General features: G+C 38.4%; 1 protein-coding gene and 1 long non-coding RNA gene across 2 annotated transcripts in view; one reads left to right on the top strand and one right to left on the bottom strand.

The window, feature by feature from the left end:
• The window catches only part of LOC114677539 (uncharacterized), a 122394-nt gene extending 107823 nt beyond the window's left edge, over positions 1–14571 (bottom strand). Inside the window, exon 1 of the long non-coding RNA XR_013417016.1 lies at positions 13146–14571. This is a non-coding gene — a long non-coding RNA (uncharacterized LOC114677539). The remainder of the gene's footprint in view (positions 1–13145) is intronic.
• FUT9 (fucosyltransferase 9) overlaps positions 13835–19599 on the top strand; it is a 195714-nt gene continuing 189949 nt past the window's right edge. Inside the window, 1 exon segment of the mRNA NM_001194065.1 lies at positions 13835–14072. The gene's annotated coding sequence lies outside the window, so the exon portion shown is untranslated.

The raw sequence follows: 19599 nt of genomic DNA, 5'->3' as shown, positions 1-19599 counted from the left end.
GCCAAGCTGTGACAGCTCCAGGGCTTGGCACTAACTCTGCTCCCATCTCAGAGTGCTGGCAGCAGGATGAGGCCAGGCATGGGGAGCAGGCACCTCTGAGCTTGCCATGACAGGGGGGCCCTTCTGGGCCCTGAGAGACCATCTGGAAACCTGGGCCCACAGCCACAACCTGGGTGACTACAGCTGTTCCTGGGGAGCTCCCATCCTGACAACTTGGGAGGGGCAGGGCTCCCAACTGACCCTGTCCCAGGCTGTACCCCTACTCCGTGTCTCACCACTGTGGCAGCAGGCAAGGTGCAGGTGGCACGGTGGCCCTGGTCACCTCCGCACAAATGAACCCCATGCTTCCTGGGCCAGTTCTGTGAGTCCCAGCTGCACCATTGGCCAGATGCTTGTAGGCTCCAGGGTGTGGTAGAGAGCAAGGTCGAAGCTGCAGTGGAGGCTCTGGACCTGGGAGCAGGTCCTGCCAGGCCATGTGAGGATGGGGGTGGTACAGTCAGTTGTCTTAGGGATGTGGGGCACAGAGGACACAATGCCACCACCATTGCTTCTGCAGCTGCTCCTGCTGCCCAGTCTGATGCTTTGCAGCCTGGGGCTGGGCTCCCGGCCCTCGCCAGGTTCTGGGGATGGGATGACATTTGCAAGTTCCCCTGCAGCCCCAGCTCTCAGTGGTGAACAGGGGCTCCCCCTTCGTTAGCTCATGACCATGCCATAAGTGTGCCTTCAGGAGTGGATTGGGGCCCTGGACACAGCCATTGGGAGCACCAGACTCAGCTGTCACCTCAACATAGGGTGGATCCTTGGTAGGCATCCTAGGGTGGCCCCATGCTGAGCCTCCCACAAAGGCACAGGAACCTGGTGCCCTCAGCAAGGAGGGTATGACACTGGCCAGGTCCCACTTGCAAAGGGCCACTCCCACTTCCCACCACAGGGCCCTGAAATGCAGCCACTGCTCCATGTTCAGGACCAGCCCCCACACTCCATGCACAAGCATGGTACCTCCTTGGGTCAAGTTCTGCCTTGGGGTCCCTCCATGCTTGTTGGTGCCATTCCTCCACAAACAGTGGCCTAGCCCAGCTTGGACCTACAGCAGTGACTCCCAGAGGTGGGCTCCCAAGGCAGCAGATACCAGGGACAGTTCGCCTCAACATCCACACCTAAGTACCCATGGCTCAAACCGACACCCCACCACCTGCACCCCACCACAGCTGGTACCATGGCAGTGGTTGCTTTGGACAGCTGCCAGCTGTCATCACCTTCATATTAAAAACCCTTAACAACTAGTCATTGAAGCAACATATCTGAAAATAATGAAGCATCTATGACAAACTCGAAGCCAACATCATACTGAATGAACAAAACCCAGAAGCATTGTCCTTGAGAACCAGGACAAGACAAGGATACCTACTCTTACTAGTCCTAGTTGACATAGTACTGGAAGTCCTAACTAGAGAAATCAGGCAAGAGAAAGAAATAAAAGGAATCTAAATAGGAAGAGAGGAAATCAAATTATCTCTGTTTGCAGATGATATAATTCTATACCTAGAAAACCCCTCATAGTATCTTCCCAAAAGCTCCTGTATCTGATAAACAACTTCAGCAAAGTTTCAGGATACAAAAACAATGTGCAAAAATGAGTAACATCCAATCTGAGAGCCAAATAAAGAATGCAAACTCATTCATAATAGCCACAAAATGAATAAAATACCCAGGAATTCAACTTACCAGGGATGTGAAAGATCTCTACAATTTACAAAATACTGCTGAAAGAATTCAGAGATGACACAAACAAATAGATAAGCACCCCATGCTTATGGATAGTAAGCATAAGTATTGCTAAAATGCCCATACTGCCCCCCGAAATTTACAGACTCAATGTTATTCATATCAAACTACCAATGGCATTCTTCACAGAACTAGAAAATACTATTTTAAATTTTATATGAAACCAAAAGAGTTTGAATAGCCAGAGAAATGCTAAGGTGGGAAAAATACTGAAGGCATCCATTATCTGACTTCAAACTATACTACAAGGCTACAGTAATCAAAACAACATGGTACTGGTACAAAAACATACCCACAGAGAAAATAAACAAAATAGAGAGTCTATAAGTATAGCTGCACACCTGCAATCATCCAATATTTAACAAAGTTGGCAAAAAGGAGCAATGGGGAAAGAATTCCCCATTCAACAAGTGGTGCTGAGATAACTGGCTAGTTATATGTAAGGGACTGACACTGGACCCCTTCCTTACACCATATACAAAAATCAACCCAAGATGGAATAAAGACTTAAAACACAAAACCTAAAACTATAAAAACCCTGAAAAGTAACCGAGGAAATACTGTTCTGGACATAGCACTTGGCAAATATTTCAGAGTAAAGATGCCAAAAACAATTACTACAAAAATAAAAATGGATAAATGAGGCCTAAACTAAAAAGCTACTGCACATTAAAAGAAACTATCAATACAATAAACAGACAAACTACAGAATAAGAGAAAATATTTGTGAAGTATGCATCTGACAAAGGACTAATATCCATAATCTATAAGGAACTTAAACAAATTTACAAGCAAACAGCCTCATTAAAAAGTGGGCAAAAGACATGAACAGACACTTTTCAAATGAAGACATACACATGGCCAACAAGGATATCAAAAATAATGCTCAACATCACTAATCATTAGAGAAATGCAAATAAAAACTACAATGAGATACCACCTCACAATCAGTCAGAATGGCTATTATTAAAAAGTCAAAAGATAACAGACACTGGTGAAGGAATGCTGATACACTGCTAATGAGAATGGAAATTAGTTCAGCCATTGTGGAAAGCAGTTTGGCAATTTCTCAAATAACTTAGAATGCCCATTTGACCAATAAATCCCATTATTGGGTATATACCCAAAGGTATATGAATTGTTCTACCATAAGGACACACGCACTCATGTACTCATTGTAGCACTATTTACAAGAGCAAAGACATGGAATAAACCTAAATGCTCATTAATGGTAGACTAAAGAAAGAAAATGTGGCAGATTTACACCATGGAAAAATACACAGCCATGAAAAAGAATGGCATCACATTCTTTGCAGCAACAAGAATGGAGCTGAAGGCCACTATCTTAAGTGAACCAATGCAGGAACAGAAAACCAAATGTCACATGTTCTCACTTATACTGGGAGCTACACATTGAGTACACATAGACACAAAGAAGCAAACAACAGACATCAGTACCTACTTGAGGGTGGAGATTCAAAGGACAGTGGCGATTGAACAACTACCTGTTGGGTACTATGCCTATTACCAGGGTGATGAAATAATCTGTACAACAAAACCCTGTGACATACAATTCACATACATAACAAACACATATATACTCCTGAGCCTAAAATAAAAATTAAAAGAAGAGAAGTTATCTTAAAGAAGATCATTGGATTTAGACAAGAAGAACATAATAAAACACTTAATATTCTGCAACCTATCTGGTTAAGTTTGTCAATGGCCTCTTAAAATTTTTTGAAGGCATCTGTATAGAAGACCTCTTTATTGCTACTGTAGGTACAAAAAGTAGGGGAATAATGTGCAACTCACATGCATGTGAATGCAGACAGAGATAGATTGTTTCCAGTATACATTCTTCTCTTTTTCTTTGAAGTACTAGAAACCTCCAAGTTTAAGGTCAATTTATGTCCACCCAGCTACAGACTACATTTCCTGACCTTCCTTAGACATAGATAAAGCTATATACTACATTTTGGCTCATGAAAGGAAGTTGTTTCTGCAAACTTACAAAGGGTCACAAGCTTTAAAAATGAAGTTTTTCACCACCTGTGATGGTTAATTTTATGTTCCCCTTTACCAGGCCACAGGGTGCCTAGACATTTGGTTAAACATTACTTTGAATTTGTTTATAAGAGAACTTTTAGGTGAGATTAACAACTGAATCAGTCAAGTGAGTAAAGCAAATTGTTCCTCCTAGTTGAGGCAGGCTTTATCCAATCAACTGAAGGCTTAAAGAGAACAAAAAGGCCTTCCTGAGAGTAGAGGAAGCCTGGCTGCTTGAGCTTGAGCATTTGTCTTTTTCTGCACTTAAACTGGAATTTATTGAGCTCTCTTGATTCTCATGCCTTGGGAAGCAAAATTGGAATACTGCATCAATTCTCTTTGATCTCCAGCTTGCTGACTACAGATCTTGGGACTTCTTAGCCTCCACAATTTTATGAACCAATTTCTTATAGTAAATCTCTTTATAAACACATATGTATGTGTATGTATATACATATATAAAATTTTCTTTCTACTAAGAACTCCTACCACATTCTGTTTCTCTGGAGAACAAGACTAATACAGATTTTGATACAAAGAATGAGGTACTGCTATAACAAATATCAAAAAATGTAGAAGTAGCTTTGGAACTGGGTAATGGGTAGAGGTTGAAAGAGTTTTGAGGTACATGCAAGAAATGTTTACACTAAGGGTGATTACTGTGAGGTCTGAAATGGAAATAAAAATATATTTTGGGAAATGAAAAAGGTGATCCCTGTTATAAAATGGCAAAGACATGGCTAAACTTTGCTTTATTGTTTTGTGAAAGGTAGAACTTGTAAGCAATAAAATTGGGCATTTACCTGAGGAGATTTCTAGGAAAAGTGTTGAAGGAGGGTCTTTGTTCCTCCTGACTGCTTATAGTAAAAGGCAAGAAGAGAGAGATGATTGAAACCCCTGAGGCTGTTACATAAGAAAGAATGATAAGCTTCCATTTTTGCTGGAAGAACTGTACTGTTTGGTCTCTTAGCTAAAGTGCTATTTAAAGTACAGCATCTTCTGTATATTTATTATTTATTGCAGTAAATATAATTCACAATTTATGTAAATCATTGTATTATACTTTTACTACTATTTAATAATAATCTTTTGTAGCTCACATATATTTCTACATCTTAAGTTTATAAATGTTACTCTCATAGAGGATTTTCAGTGTCAGATTACTGATAAGTTTCACATATAGTATATGAGAGATTGAGGCCTAGATTTTGTACACCTCTAGAGCTTGGTGTCAGTATTAGAAAATTGTGCCTTTTAAAATTGCATCCAATTAGAATCAATAAAAATTGAAAGTATTACCTTCAGAAGTAACATTCTGAAATACAATTTGTGGATTTATTGCTGATGAGAAGGTTGTTTCTCTGAAATCTTATTAAAAGCACTAAAATGTGACTAGTGAATTTATGACCTAATTAATTGTTATATGCCACTAACAGAACTATGGTACTTAAATCAAATATAAATATTTTTAAAAGAGCAATGTGAATTTGTCTGTTTTTCCCTACAGTCCTGCAGAGAGCTAAGTCACAATGCCACCAGGTCTGCAAAAAAACAGGCTCTATTGGGGAAATTTATAAACAGAGGAACAGCAAGATACAGCATGCTGTTTGCCACATTCTTTTCTCCCTTGGAGAAGCATATAAGGGTAAAAACACAATGGGAAATTGTAAAGGACACTGTTCTCCAGGAAGGAAACCTGTCCTCTCTTCCTCTAAATTTTATAGGACTACGGTGAGAGTGCCCTTGAGAATGTTTAAAAAGGGGTGGAGCAGTTGTCAGATTAGGGACCAGCTCTTTAGGGGGATGTTTATTCCCAAGACCTGAAATACCATTTGTGCAAATGACTTGTTTATACAGTGATGTTAACACCTAGAGGCCTGGGGAACTGATAGCTTTGCAGTCCATTCTACTAGGGTAAAGGGGAGTCACAGCTCCCAGCTAGCTCATTGCCAAGACATCAGAAAATATATCTGCTGTGATTTTATGTTTGAGCACAAAATATTTGTCTTTGCAATTGCCCAGGATAGAGGACATATGGCTTTTCAGTGCCTTGACCTATCATAGCTTGAGGACACTGTTGCTTTTGGTCATCTGTCTCACTTTGATCTGATTCTTAAGCACAGCAAGCAATGTTCTGGTATGGGTATACCCAAAAGATTATAAATCATTCTACTATAAAGACACATGCACACGTATGTTGATTGCAGCACTGTTCACAATAGCAAAGACTTGGAACCAACCCAAATGCCCATCAATGATAGACTGGATAAAGAAAAAATGGCACATATACACCATGAAATTCTATGCAGCCATAAGAAAGGATGAGTTCATGTCCTTTGCAGGGACATGGATGAAGCTGGAAACCATAATTCTCAGCAAACTTAACACAAGAACAGAAAACCAAACACCACATGTTCTCACTCACAAGCGAGAATTGAGCAATGAGAACACATGAACACAGGGAGGGGAACCTCACACACTGGGGCCCCTCAGGGGTTGGGGGCTAGAGGAGGGATAGCATTAGGAGAAATACCTAATGTAGATGACGGGTTGATGGGTACCCCAAGCCTCCATGGCACGTTTATACCTATGTAACAAACCTGCACGTTCTGCACGTGTATCCCAGAACTTAAAGTATAGTAATAATAATTAATAATAATAATAAAAGACATGGAGGATACTTAAATGCATATGACTAAGTGATAGAAGCCTGTCTGAAAAGGCTACATAATATATGATTTCAACTGTATGATATTCTAGGACATCTCCAACTATAGATAGAGTAAAAAGATCCGTAGTTGTTAGCAGCTGGTGGGGAGGGAGGGATGAATAGGTGAAACAGAATTTTTAGGACAGTGAAATTATCTGTATGATACTGCAATAATAGATACATGCCATTATACATTTGTCAAAATCCATAGAATGCACAACATCAAGTGAACCCTAATGTAAACTATAGACAGTGGGTGATGATAATGTATCAATATAAGTTTATTGCTTATAACAAATACACCCCTCTCATGAGAGATGTTGACAATGGGGAGTCTGTGCATGTATGTGGTGGACACTACGTGGAAACTCTACCTTCTGCTAAATTTTGCTGTGAACTTAAAATTGCCCTTAAAAAAGTCTATTTAAAACAGAGGCAGTGCACTCATATATTACTATTATCATTTGAAATTATTTTAAAATAAGTGGTTGGTCTTAGGTACTCTCTGACTTTACAAATTGATTTCAATTACAAAAAGAACAGAGGGCCTAAAAGAACAATAATAAAAAACCCCAAAGAGAAGGGGTAAAATATGAGAATACAATATTAATAAATTAACATAAGAAGTTAATTATTTAAGAAAATTATAAGAAGACTTATATTACTATTGCAAGCATAGTTATATTTTAATATCTTGTGAGTGCCGATAAACACAACAGATAGCATTTATGAAAAGCTCACTCTATGCCAGGCATTTTTGCTAAAGATTTGGCATGCAATAACTCTTTTAATCAATGAAAAAATGATCCCATAAAGTGGATACTAATATTGCAGTTCCATTTTATAGGTAAGGGAAGTGACCAAATACATTAATAGATTTTCTAATACAGTAACATTCCTAACTTTTTTGATAAAAAAGAAAAATATACTTAGTGTTGATAGAGTAATGTGCTATTCAGGTTCATTTGTTAATATTTTAATTAGGATTTTTGCACTGATGCTCTTAAGTGAGATTGGTCTGAAAAGTGTATATGACATTTAATATTCAAAACTTTACTTACATTTTATAAAGTATTAAGACCCTTATTAACCGTGGGCTTCATGCTAGCTCCTTGAATATCTTATAATTGCTGCTGTAGGAATGTTGGTGATATATAATGTTCTACACAGATATTCATAATTGCTTTGTTTTAATAGGAAGGTGTCTGTTTTGTGACCACCTTAAAATATCCTTCTTTATCTTGTTTAACATGTTTTAGGCTTTATGCCACCTAATCTCTGATTAAGATTGCAATGCCTGCTTACTCTTTGTTTCCATTTCACTGATATATGTTTGTTCATCTTTTTATTTGTTAAGTGTTCTGAGTTTTCTTATTGTAGATATAAAACATAGAACTCTATTTTCTGTGATAAAATATAAAAATCTTTACTTTTGCCTATAGAACAGGAGAAAATTTTATTTACATTTATTGATATAATGAAAATATTTACTTTTGGTTCTGCTACATTGTTATGTTTTGTGCATGTATTTGGTGGTAAAACATATGTTATGTTTTCAATTGTTACCTTGTAAAACCCCTTCATTTTGTGTTCTGTTTTCTTTTATTTTCTCTCTCTCTCTCTCTCTGTATGTGTGTGTGTGTGTGTGTGTGTGTGTTTGAGACAAGGTCTTTCTTTGTCACTCAGGTTGGAGTGAAGTGGCAAGATCATGGCTCATTGCAGCCTTAATCTCCCAGGCTCAAGCGATCCTCCTGCCTCAGCCCCTCCAAGTAGCTGGGACTACAGGATTGTGCCACCACGCATGGCTAATTTTTCTATTTTTTGTAGAGTTTGGGCTTCACCATGTTGCCCAGGCTAGTCTCAAACTCCTGGGCTCAAAGGATCTGCCTGCCTCAGCTCCAAAAGTGCTGGGATTACAGGTGTTAGCTACCACGCCCAGCCTATATATGTATTCTTAATATTTACAAAGATTTTCATTTTGTTCTGTGTTACTTTTGTAATTATTTATCTGCATCGCTCTATTTTTAAGTTAAAGTAAGAAATGTTTCTGCTAGTCTGTTAAAGTAAGTAATGATAAAAATTAGTGTTTCTTATTCCTCAATGCCTTCCTGCTTGACTAGATAATTTATCAAATAATTTGGATTACATTTCATCTTTGTGTGGCTAAATGTCATGCTACTTATTTGTTCTTTTAAGAGGTTTTATTGGACTCCCAGCCATTAGACAATGGATGCCATTATATTTCATATCATTTTTATATTGTCAGAGTCTATTTGTTCTATAAAATTTATATTGCATTATATTGCTTTAATTCTCATATTCTAACATGTAGGTCAGTAGATAAATACATTGAATGTATTAACTTGAAAATCAGTCCTTGATTCAGCATGTCTCTTTTACTTATTTATTAGAAAGCCGAATTTCATTCATTATTCTAGTGATTTCCTGAAGGTAGTTTCATGAGAATAATAGTCCCTGAGTTCTTGCATGTTCACCATTGTTTGTCTGTTCCCATTGTACTTGAAAAACCATTTAGCTAAAAAGAAAAGAAAAAAAACCTTAGTTCTCAATTTATTTTCTTTGGTTTCTTGTAAGCTTTGTTCCACTGATACTGAATGGCTCGATTCCACTAAAGTTGCAGTGAAGACTTCTGAGGCCAGTATCAGTATTTTTCTTTATAAGTTACTGATTGCTTTTGCCTGCATGTCTAAAAAAATTCTTTTTTTGTATTTAAATTCTAGTTACTGTACTAGGACACATCTCAATGTTGATGATTCTGGGGCAGTTTTTCCTGGTAATCGCTGTTTCTTTTCAAAGTGAAATTTCAAGTCATCTTTCATTTGAAGAATGTTTCTTTCTTTAATAATATATTTACATATTTATTTTCCCATCATTTATTTCTTTTCTCTAATTGTATATCTATTGGATTACCATTCCCTATCTTCTCCACCTTTTGTATTCTCTCTACTCCTGTGTAGTTTTTCTTTACTTGCATTTTATTTTGTTAGCCTTCCTCATTTCTGTCTCTTCTTTTCCTGCCTGTGTCTATCTCAGTGTGCATTTCACCTCGTAATTCTTCCATTTATATTCTTAATTCGTGAAGGTATTTTTTTTCTTCACTTCTTTTCTGAGTTTCTCCAGCTATGTGTCACCAGCTCCTATTGTCTGTCATCATCCCTTCCCAAGTTCTTGCATTTGTACCTTGTAGTTTTAATTTATAGAAGCAATTCCTTCATTGTGCCTTTTTGAAAATTTTTGCCGTAATGTTAGAACAAATTTTTCAACTTCTCCATGACAACATTGTTGTGGTGTGTGTTCTTCAACAATGGAAACATTTTACTACTCCTTTGCAAGTCTTTTCCTATACTGCTTTTGTGTCGACAGTGTGTCCATTCTTTCTTCAATTACTCATATATAACTGAGTTAAATTTTTCTCATCTAGGTTCTTGGGAAAAGGAGAGCAAAATAATATCTGGGGTTTTCAAAGGGTTTCTCTTCACTGCTGTTACAGAGATAGACTCACTCCTCTGCCTCATTTTTGTGTATCCCTCCATTACTTCCCTCAAGGCACATCCAAGTGGGCTTCTTTCACTAGCCACACTGATTGTTGGAAATTCCAGGTCCTACACTGATTGGTGCAAACAAGATATATAGGTTTCATAAGTCACAGTAAGATCTTAGCTTCAGAAATCATATTTTTGTAGGTTTCCTGAGATTAGCCACAACAGAGTCCTCTACATTTGTCAGGTTTCTTTCTTTCCTCCATTTGCAGCTATACCCCAACTCTAGTTCCTGAATCCATTGTTGTAATCGATGGAAATTGATTTTGTTCTTCTGAGTGAAACTGTCACTTTCAAGAATCTTTTTTTTTTTTTTTTGCATATTCTCAAATTAGGTATCATTGGGCCCACTCTCTGCCCTTCTTTCTTTCTCTTCTGAAACTTCTGGTTGATCTCAGCAGTTCTGGGATCTCATATACAAATTTTGGAAACTGCAGATTATCTATCTTTTGATTTTACTGAAAAAAAGTTGTGACTTTTTTTCCTTTTGATTCTTTGGTACATTGTTTGGGAGGAAAAAGGGAAAATGCTCATTTTTGCCACTGTCTTTATAATAGATTCAGTCTATGCATTCAGCAGTGCTAATCATATAGTACATATATAATTTTTAGACGTGTCTGCAACCTCAGAAACATTTATTATTCTCCATTTTTCTCACTTTGAATAAAAGCAGATGTTTATTTTTTAAAGTTAAGGCTCACCAAAATTTTCTCTTGCCTAAAAAGTATCCACTGTATTATGTTACTACAACAAATGTGACTTTCTTAACTAACCCTTCAGTCTCCTCGTTTCTTCAGCAGCTCACATAAGGGCTGGTGATAGCAGAGGCTCATAATCTGTCTTCCTTTACTCCTAATCTTTTTGATGTCTATAACTAAATTATTAAATATTTATTCTTTAAGCTTGAAATTTGTCATGATCATCATTATTACTAGCACATCTTTCTTAGTGATAAAGCTTTTTTCATTCTATCACTGGACTCTTAAGCCTCACAAAGGCACAGTTAGCAATTTTCTTAACTGTGATATCCCTGGGACCTAACATATTGCCTGCCTACAGGGAGTGCTCATTGGATATGTGTTTAATAAACAGAGCAATGATATTTCCTTTGCTAACCAATATCTGGCACTCATGCAATATCAGCTCAAAGACAGGGTTTTGAATCTTTCTGATTTTAGAAAATTTCAGCATGAGAATTTGTTTTCAATTAAATAAGTTCAAAGGGTCAGGGTTTTAAAATTAAGCTTTTATTGTATTAATTCCTTAATTTTCCCATGGTGTAATGCTTAACACAGTACAACAGTAATAGAGATGTAGAAGGAGAAAGAAGCATAAAAGGGTAAGAATGCTGTAGTAAAGGTGACAGAGAAGTTTTCACCCAGGCTCAGAATCTACATTGAAACACAAGTCCTTCAACAGGAGAGTTCAATGCCATTCCATTGCTTATCATCCTGTTCTTGTCTCTGGTGGGCCAAGTGGCTGGGGATGTAAGCTGGAGGCAGGAGTTAGAAGCTTGCTTGCTCTACCCCAAACATCACCCTTTTCCTTTGCTTGGCTGTAAGGCATTATAGTTTGCATTTTTGTCTTTGCCATTTTAGAACCATAAAATGAGACTATAAGCTATTGCGTTATAGTTTCATAATTATAGGAAGAAAATAGCAAAAATTCTCAAAGGTAAATTACTTTAATAAGGAAGGGATGAGAAATATTTTAAATAGAAATGAGAAAACAGAGATTTAATTAATTCTTGGTAACCATCCTCTGCCCAAGTGGCCACTGGCATTTACAAAATTTATTGTTCACTTCTGTAATATAGGCACCACTGAGAAGACTTAGGGAGCTGAATGAATTGTAAGTCTTTGCAAACCTTTTCTTTCTATGGTCTTTATGGAAAGAATAACAGTGGGTTAATTTGCATGGTACACCTCTGGATCTCTGAAGACAGTAACACATGCCTTTTAAAAGGGAGGTGTATTCGAATAATTAGATGTTTGTTCCTAAATAAGGAGGTGGTTCTCTCATTCAGGTCATTGGGTAGATGTTGAACCAAATATTTTCATTAGCAGATATACTCAACAGGATAGAGTCTAGCAAGTTGATGCCACTCAGCCCATCAAGTAACACTTTATCTCCAACATTGTTTTTTCCTTCATGTGAATGTATACAGGAAAATCTAGAGGTTTTTAATCAATATTTAGGTATGGCCTATTGCACTGAAAATGTTTTTCCACATTCCATTTACAGTCAAGAGAGCACTTTTTAAAATCTGAGAACATTTGTTATATAAGACACACATGTAAAACGAAATGCCTACTTTATTTATTCTAGAGACTATGATCCTTTAGGCTTTTAAAAAAATGATTCCACCAACTGAAGGATTACTTCATTTAAAAAAAAAAAAAATTTTAAAGCAACACAACCAGCCAGCCAAACAAAATCAGAATCTCTTTCCCTCCTGGGAATGTCTGGGAATAATTAGCTCACCTTATGTGTTATGTTATTTGAGGAGAGTTTTACCAGGCTTTTTTTTTTCTAGTCATATCTTTTAGACACATAATCTACTTGCTCCCTGTCTATTCCCAATTACCACGTGAAAATTATAAAGTAAAATTACGGCTCACGGAAATCAGTTAATAATGTTCAGTTGTTTTTATATTTACTGAATGTGTGTTAATTCACCCTCTCGATCTCGCGCGTGTATCTGTCCTCAGTACAATATCTATTTGCATGCACCTCTTTGTAGTTTGCGAATATACAGGATTGATTTAGAGTCAAATAGAGCAAAAGAAAATCCACACTACGAAAGCGGGACCAACCCTAGGAAAATGCAGGGGGAAATGAAAACCTCTGTGATAAAGAGATTCAGAGATCTTTCAATCCCTAGGTTTTTAGGATGTTGAGAAAAGGGAGGAAGGAAACCAAGACAGAAAGTAATGGGGCTGTCACTATGCCCTTCACACTTACAACCTTCCTAGATCATTGAGAACACGGTCCGAGGCAATTGGGTCAAAATGATATATGTATATATTTCTTTTTTTTACCTCTTTAGCTGGTCAACCCCGGCAGTAAACAACCAAGGCCACCACTGCCCAGGCAACAGCTCCAAGGGGCAGGCGATGGTTGCCGGCGTTGAGCTCCCTGCTGGCGCCTTCTGGCGGGACAGCCGGTGCCAAAGAGCGGCCAGGGAAACAAACACCAAAGGGGGAGTATACAGATGTCATGGATGCACATGTAGGATCATAATCTGTCCAGAAAGCGGAGAGAAGGAGGGCGACAGGCTACGGGATCCTGGTCCAAGAGCCGCCGCAATGGAGCGGGCGGCGGCGTGCGCGCACAGGTGCCACAGGCCGGTGGCGCGGCGAGCTGTAGCGGCTGCCTCCCGGACTCAGCACTCGCACCAGCGCGCTGAAGCCGTGGCTGCTGCCAAGCTTGGGTAACCCCCAGCCTGAGCCACGAGAGGAAGAGCCCAAGGAAAGGGCGCGAAGGGGGAAGAAGGGTTGGGTAGAAGGAGGGCGAGGGAGAGACCCATGGCCTCATCTTCCATTTCCCCTCCCGAGCTCATCTGGTGGGAACCTTTGCTGTGCTCCTGCGCGCCTCCCTCCCCACCCCCTCAACTCTGGGCGACCATCTCCCCCTCTCCCCTCGCTCACCCCCCACCCTTCCTGCTCTTCCGTCTCTCCCTACCGCGTGCCTCCTCCCCTCCCCCTCGCCCCCCTCCCCTCCAGCAGCCGTAGCTGTAGCAGCTTCAGCGAAGCCGGAGATGGGCAGAGAGCGCGCGCGGCGCAGCAGCTCCAGATTCACTGCTCTCCCCTGCAGCTCCCCGCGCCCCCGTCGCTGTCGCCGCCTCGGTGTCCCCCAGCTCCCGTCGCGCTCTTAGGACAGCGCCGCCACCGCCGCCTGGCCCTGCCTGCCTCCTGCGCCGCGCAGCCCTCGCGAGCGCCCCGGATGGCGCTTTACCCCCAGGACTGGTGAGTAGGCGGGAGAGTGCCGGGGGTCGGGCTTCAAAGCTTGGCGCGGAGAGAACATCTTTTGATTTGGGAGGCACCCCAAACCAGCTGCTGTGATTCTCCGTCCTCCAGGCAGAGGGTCCAGGGAGGGTGCTGCTCTGTGGTCCCCAAGGGGATGTTTGATTTCAACTCCACCTGCTGGCAACCTGAACCCCTCTCCCTCTCGGGGACAGCTGCCTGCAGCTCACAGTCCCGCCTCACCTTCCAGCCCCCAGGCTCCCACACCAGCAGCAGCAGTAGATGGCCCCGACCCTCTGGTCACCCCAAACAGGGTCATCTCTACTCTTACCGTCCCTGCGTTCCTACCTTATGCCAGTGCGCAAACGCCCCCATCTGCCACCCTTCACCGGATCTCGCGCTGACAAAGCCTTCTCCACAAAGTCCTCCCTGACCCACCTTCTCGCCTTCCCCAAAGCCTGGCTCGCGAGCCCTACTGCCCCGTCCTATTCCTTCCCAGGGTGAATGGTGTTCGGTGAATTCTGAGCTCATTCCCTCGACACAATGGTGCCTCTCCAGATTTTCTGACAGTCACCTCAGGAAATTGACACAGACACGCTGTGATCCTGGCTTCCGTACAGTTACTTTGTGTGTTACTCAGTACCTGGGCTGTTAAGGGTATGATCAAGCATGAAAAAATAAAGACAGAAAACAAACCCTTTGGAACCAAACTTTTTGTCATTGTTGTTTTAAAGCGCAGAACAATTTGCATTGCTTTGGTTTGTTCTGTTCATTGAGAGGCGTCTTAGCTGAGTACAGGAAACACACCTATTTTACCTGTTCCTGCGGAATTGGTCTTACTTCCAGGTTAAGAACGGAGCACCTGCCTGGGCGGGGAATCTCTTTCAGCAGCAACACTATCAAAAGCTCAGCAACGCTTGAGGATAAGAAGCTTTTTCTTGAAGGAGATGAGAGTAGCACCAAACTTACCCTTTAAAATCTTCTTTGAAATTGCAATCAGCCAAAGCTCTTATTTTTCTTTAGGTGTAGTGGCTAAAACAGGGATATAGGAGGATTAGAAAACGTTGTACCAGGAAGCTCCTGCACTATTTGGGTGCTTCTGGAGTTGTGTAGTATCTTAGCACCAGACGGTATTCCTGTAGAAGTTTTCTTAGGGCAGTAGTCATTTCTTCTGAAACCATGTTTACTGTTTTATGATTTCTAGTTGGAGTGCGAGAAAATAGAGTTGTGTTCAATGAATGAATATGAGCAAGGGGGATGGAGGAATAAGTGAACATCGGGAGGGGTCAGTTAAATAATAAAATTTGTGCTCTCAATTTCTCATGTACTGAAATCTTAAAAACAAAACTACCCCACACAATTTATGGCTTAATATTTTAGAGAAATGATAAAAAGACATTTATTTCAACGTGGCATTTTACTCCATGGAACCCTTGGTCATAGGACTTGTGTTCTAAGCAATATGGATAAGTATATCCAGAAATAAAGGTTAGGAACTTTAAAAGGTGGCCCATTGTGTCAATATAAATTTCCTGATATTATTATCACTAGAATTTGATGGGAATGCGAATTAAAGTGCCATTCTTGCTCTTGCAGTTGGTGGAGAGAGATGTATGCTTCATCACCTTAAAGGAGCAAGTCTCAGGCTATATAAGAAATAGGAGGGGACAGTTGAACCATCATCTAGGGAATTTGTTAGTGAATATTGCCTTAATACCTTCTCCAATGTCAGGAATTTTTGTTGGTTTGTTTTCATTCAAACTGCATCTGAGCTTTTATTTCCCTGTTGTGTAGACATCGGCAAAAATGCACTGAGCAAGTCCACTGACAAGGGATGGTTTAAGTAAATGTGGATAGCTGCACTAAAAGTCAAGAGGGGCTGTGAATAATGACTTTACTGTTGGTTTTCTAAATTTGAAAATTTTAGTTGGTTATATTTAGGGCTTGACTAAGAACATTCAAAGCTGTATTTAAATTTGTAGTTGCTGCAAATATCCACATGTGGCCATGACATGAAGATAGTAGGTATGTCAGGAGCTGAATCAAAAGATTATTTGATTATTTCCATACATATGTTTAACCTTTGGGTAACAGTAGTGTGACTACTATGCACAGTATATCCAACAGTAATTAATCTGTATTGGGACTGATACATCCTAAATTGAAAGCAAGGTGTAATACTTTGATCAGTTATTGCCCATAATCATGTTAATGATAAATTAAAGTCAATGTATTCTAACATAATTCCAATTAACATGAAAATATTAACAAGGTCTCAGAATTATCTGTGAGAATGCAAATAACTAGTCAGCCAAAAATTATGGCAAGAATTTCTATAAAGAATTACTGGTGAGCTGAAAGTCAAGATCTGCCAGGATTTAAGGTCATTGTCATTAGTAAGACAGACTAAACAGTTAAATATAACATATGGGGAGGTAAGGCACACCAATATTGGAATGGCATATCTTTAAGTACCATTGAACTGTATCTTATAATGCTCATAATCATATGCCACCTAGAGGATGATGGTTTAAATTAAGTATTTGCAATGTTAAATATAAATTAAACATTATAAAGATAAATTTAAAATTATGGAAATTATATAGGTTATTCTATCAACAAGTTGTTGTTAGTTGAATGTTCCTTGTGAAACCATGTTTTGCCTTGTGTGTGATGAAGAGAAAGAATGATTGAGGAAGAGAGAGCTGCAGGAAGGGAGACATAGAGGGAAACACTTCAACCCCTTGGAGACTGGCTTAAATTATTTAATCCAATTAAGGTAACTAAATACAAGTTCTATTATTTTGGTATTTGGGATAACAACTGTTTTCCCGCTTGAATTTTAGGATATGACTCCTTAATTATAGCAATAAAAATATAAGTTTTTTAAAATAAAGTCTTTTATTACTTTTATTTAGTAAAATCTGAGCATCAAAGGCAAACTATTTTGTGTAATCTAATTGATGAATTAAACTAAATAAAATTCTAGACAAATTTATAAAAATACTTTGAAAAAGAAAGCACACATACTCACACCTCACACATACCTAAAATTACGATATTAGATACAGAGCTAAACAATTTAGTGTCTTATGAAGGCAAAAGGATTCAAAGGATAACTACATACAATATTTTTATACTTTAATATATATTTTTTATATTTTCTTTTTCATTGTGGTGGATGCATTATTACATTTTTATAAGTATTTTCATTTTATTTATAAATTCATGTCTATATTATAAAATGCAAATTTTATAAATTCAAATAATCCCCAAATTACACTTGTAAGTATAAAATTATTACATAAATGTTCATAATTTTGCTTTCTATCTTGCATTCTGGAGGGAGTATTCAGCAGAACGCATTCTCAAAGAGCAAATATGTAAAATGAATATTTCAGAATAAACGTGATGATTCAACCAAAGTTTTACAACAATGCTATAAAGTGATACTCTCATAAACTCTAATGTACAATTAAAATTCCTTACAGATACATTTAAATTGTGTGATTTTTTTACCTGTGACTGATTGTGTAAAACACAATTTTATTCATTTAGCTGTAAATGGGATGCTTGGCATTCTTAATAGAGTCACAGCATTCAGATGTTGATTAGAAATATAGAGAGCATTCTATTTCTATTACTCTAATGACTTGCTCAAGGTTGCAGAGTGGTTAAGAGAAACAGAGTTCAAATCCTGGTCTCCTGACTCCTTGCTGTATTTGTCTTCTATAAAATAAAAAAATTTTTCCACTTATTTTATTTTAAGATATTAATAAAGGAGAAGTTAGTATTAATGTTAAAGAAATCTGAAAATAAAATGAAATAAAATGTCTGTGCTTCTTCAAGGACCATCTCAATGCTTAGTCTTCCAACACACCATAGTTAAAGGTAATCAGTCAACCAGACTTCTTCATTCACTCCCACCTTCAGGTTAAAGCTTGGGAAATATTTAAAAATTAAACTGCAACTAGCCCACTTAAAAATCTTTTAACATTTTTGCACAATTTTTATTAGAAATTCCTCACTTATGCAGTGTAAGTCTTTTCATGTTAATAGCATGTCATGGACGCTTCCATATAAACTTTTATAGACAATTGACTGAAAAGTACTCCTAAAAAACAGGTTTTAGTTTCTGTAAACAAAATACACTTGTTTCATTTCCATGCTGATTCAATATTTATGTTATCACAGATAAAGTTTCATATCCATATGTTTATTTATTTTTAAATTTTTACCTCCATAGACTGTGAATTGCTCAGGTGGTCAGGGAAGGTAAATTTGTTTCACAAAATTCCAGGCCCACAGATGAAAATCCTGGCACTTTTAGCTTTCTCTTCACTGATAGCCAGAGGGATCAATGAAAGTGAATGACTAAATCAATGGGAAACCATCATCATTAATGCGTAAAAAATAAGCTCTCAAATGTATTCTTGGTGATGGTGGCTCATCACCATGATTTCATCTAGGAAGAATAACATGGTGACATATTTTGATATCTCAATTACATTTTCTGGAACAATACTGTATTATCTAAACGTGGTTGGATTGATGTAAACTAGGGGAATCAGTGATCTTGTACTGCTGGGTGTCTGGTTCAAAAGCTGAGGCATTGATCTTAGGCATTGGTTTTCTTATAGCGCATTAAGATGCAAATATGGCTGAAAGGAAAACTACATCTCTAGGGCTCCCCTGACATAGTTTCTTTAGAGTGTAATTCAGCCTCTCTTTATTGAGGGCCTATGGGGCAAGAACTGAAGTGATGATGGCAGGCACAAGAGTAAGTATGATTTAAACTCTGACCCCAAGCAGCTTAAAGTTTAAGTGGAGAAACCAGCAAGAACAAATAGAAAGGAGTGATGAGACACCAGCTGCTTTAACCTAGGGAATGTCACCTTGGTATTAAACAAGGGTGTCCAGGAAAAACTCAAAAAGACCAAAAATGAATAAAAATCTGTCTTGTGTAACATGGATCTAGGCATGCCGTGGCTAAGGCTAGACAACAAAAATGATTTAGTTCCTTAAAAAAAGCAAGTTTCCATTGCTTTCTATATTAATTTTAACTATGACAGAGATTTTTCTTTTTTTTGGACAATGCTGGAACCTATTAGGAGAATGAACATAGGTAGTCCCAAACTAACAAATTCAGTGGTTGATTCAGTCCTTGGAGGTCACAGGGTAATCTGTTAATGGAAATGTAACTAAGTATATACTTTTACAGTAACTAGGAAATGCTTACCTTTTAAGAAACTTAAATCTTCAAGGAATATTCACAGAGAGGTACATGCAGAGGATGCAGGGAAGGAGGTTATGAACAGTATATGTAATATCTATTTCATAATCAAAGGTTTAAAAACCACTTTAATAAGTTAGACAACCTTAAAAGGTATTTGTAATTATCTATATTTTATTTACTCTGGTGAATATTTATTGAACAGTTTCTATTCAGTGATAGAAAAGGAGGATGACATATAGTTGGGATGATAAAATATATACTCATTGAGTAATTTGGGAGAAGTATATGGCAGCA

Source organism: Macaca mulatta, chromosome 4 (genome assembly GCF_049350105.2).
Source record: "Macaca mulatta isolate MMU2019108-1 chromosome 4, T2T-MMU8v2.0, whole genome shotgun sequence".
NCBI classification, from domain to species: Eukaryota; Metazoa; Chordata; class Mammalia; order Primates; family Cercopithecidae; genus Macaca; species Macaca mulatta.
This window is presented reverse-complemented; position numbering and strand designations above follow the sequence as displayed.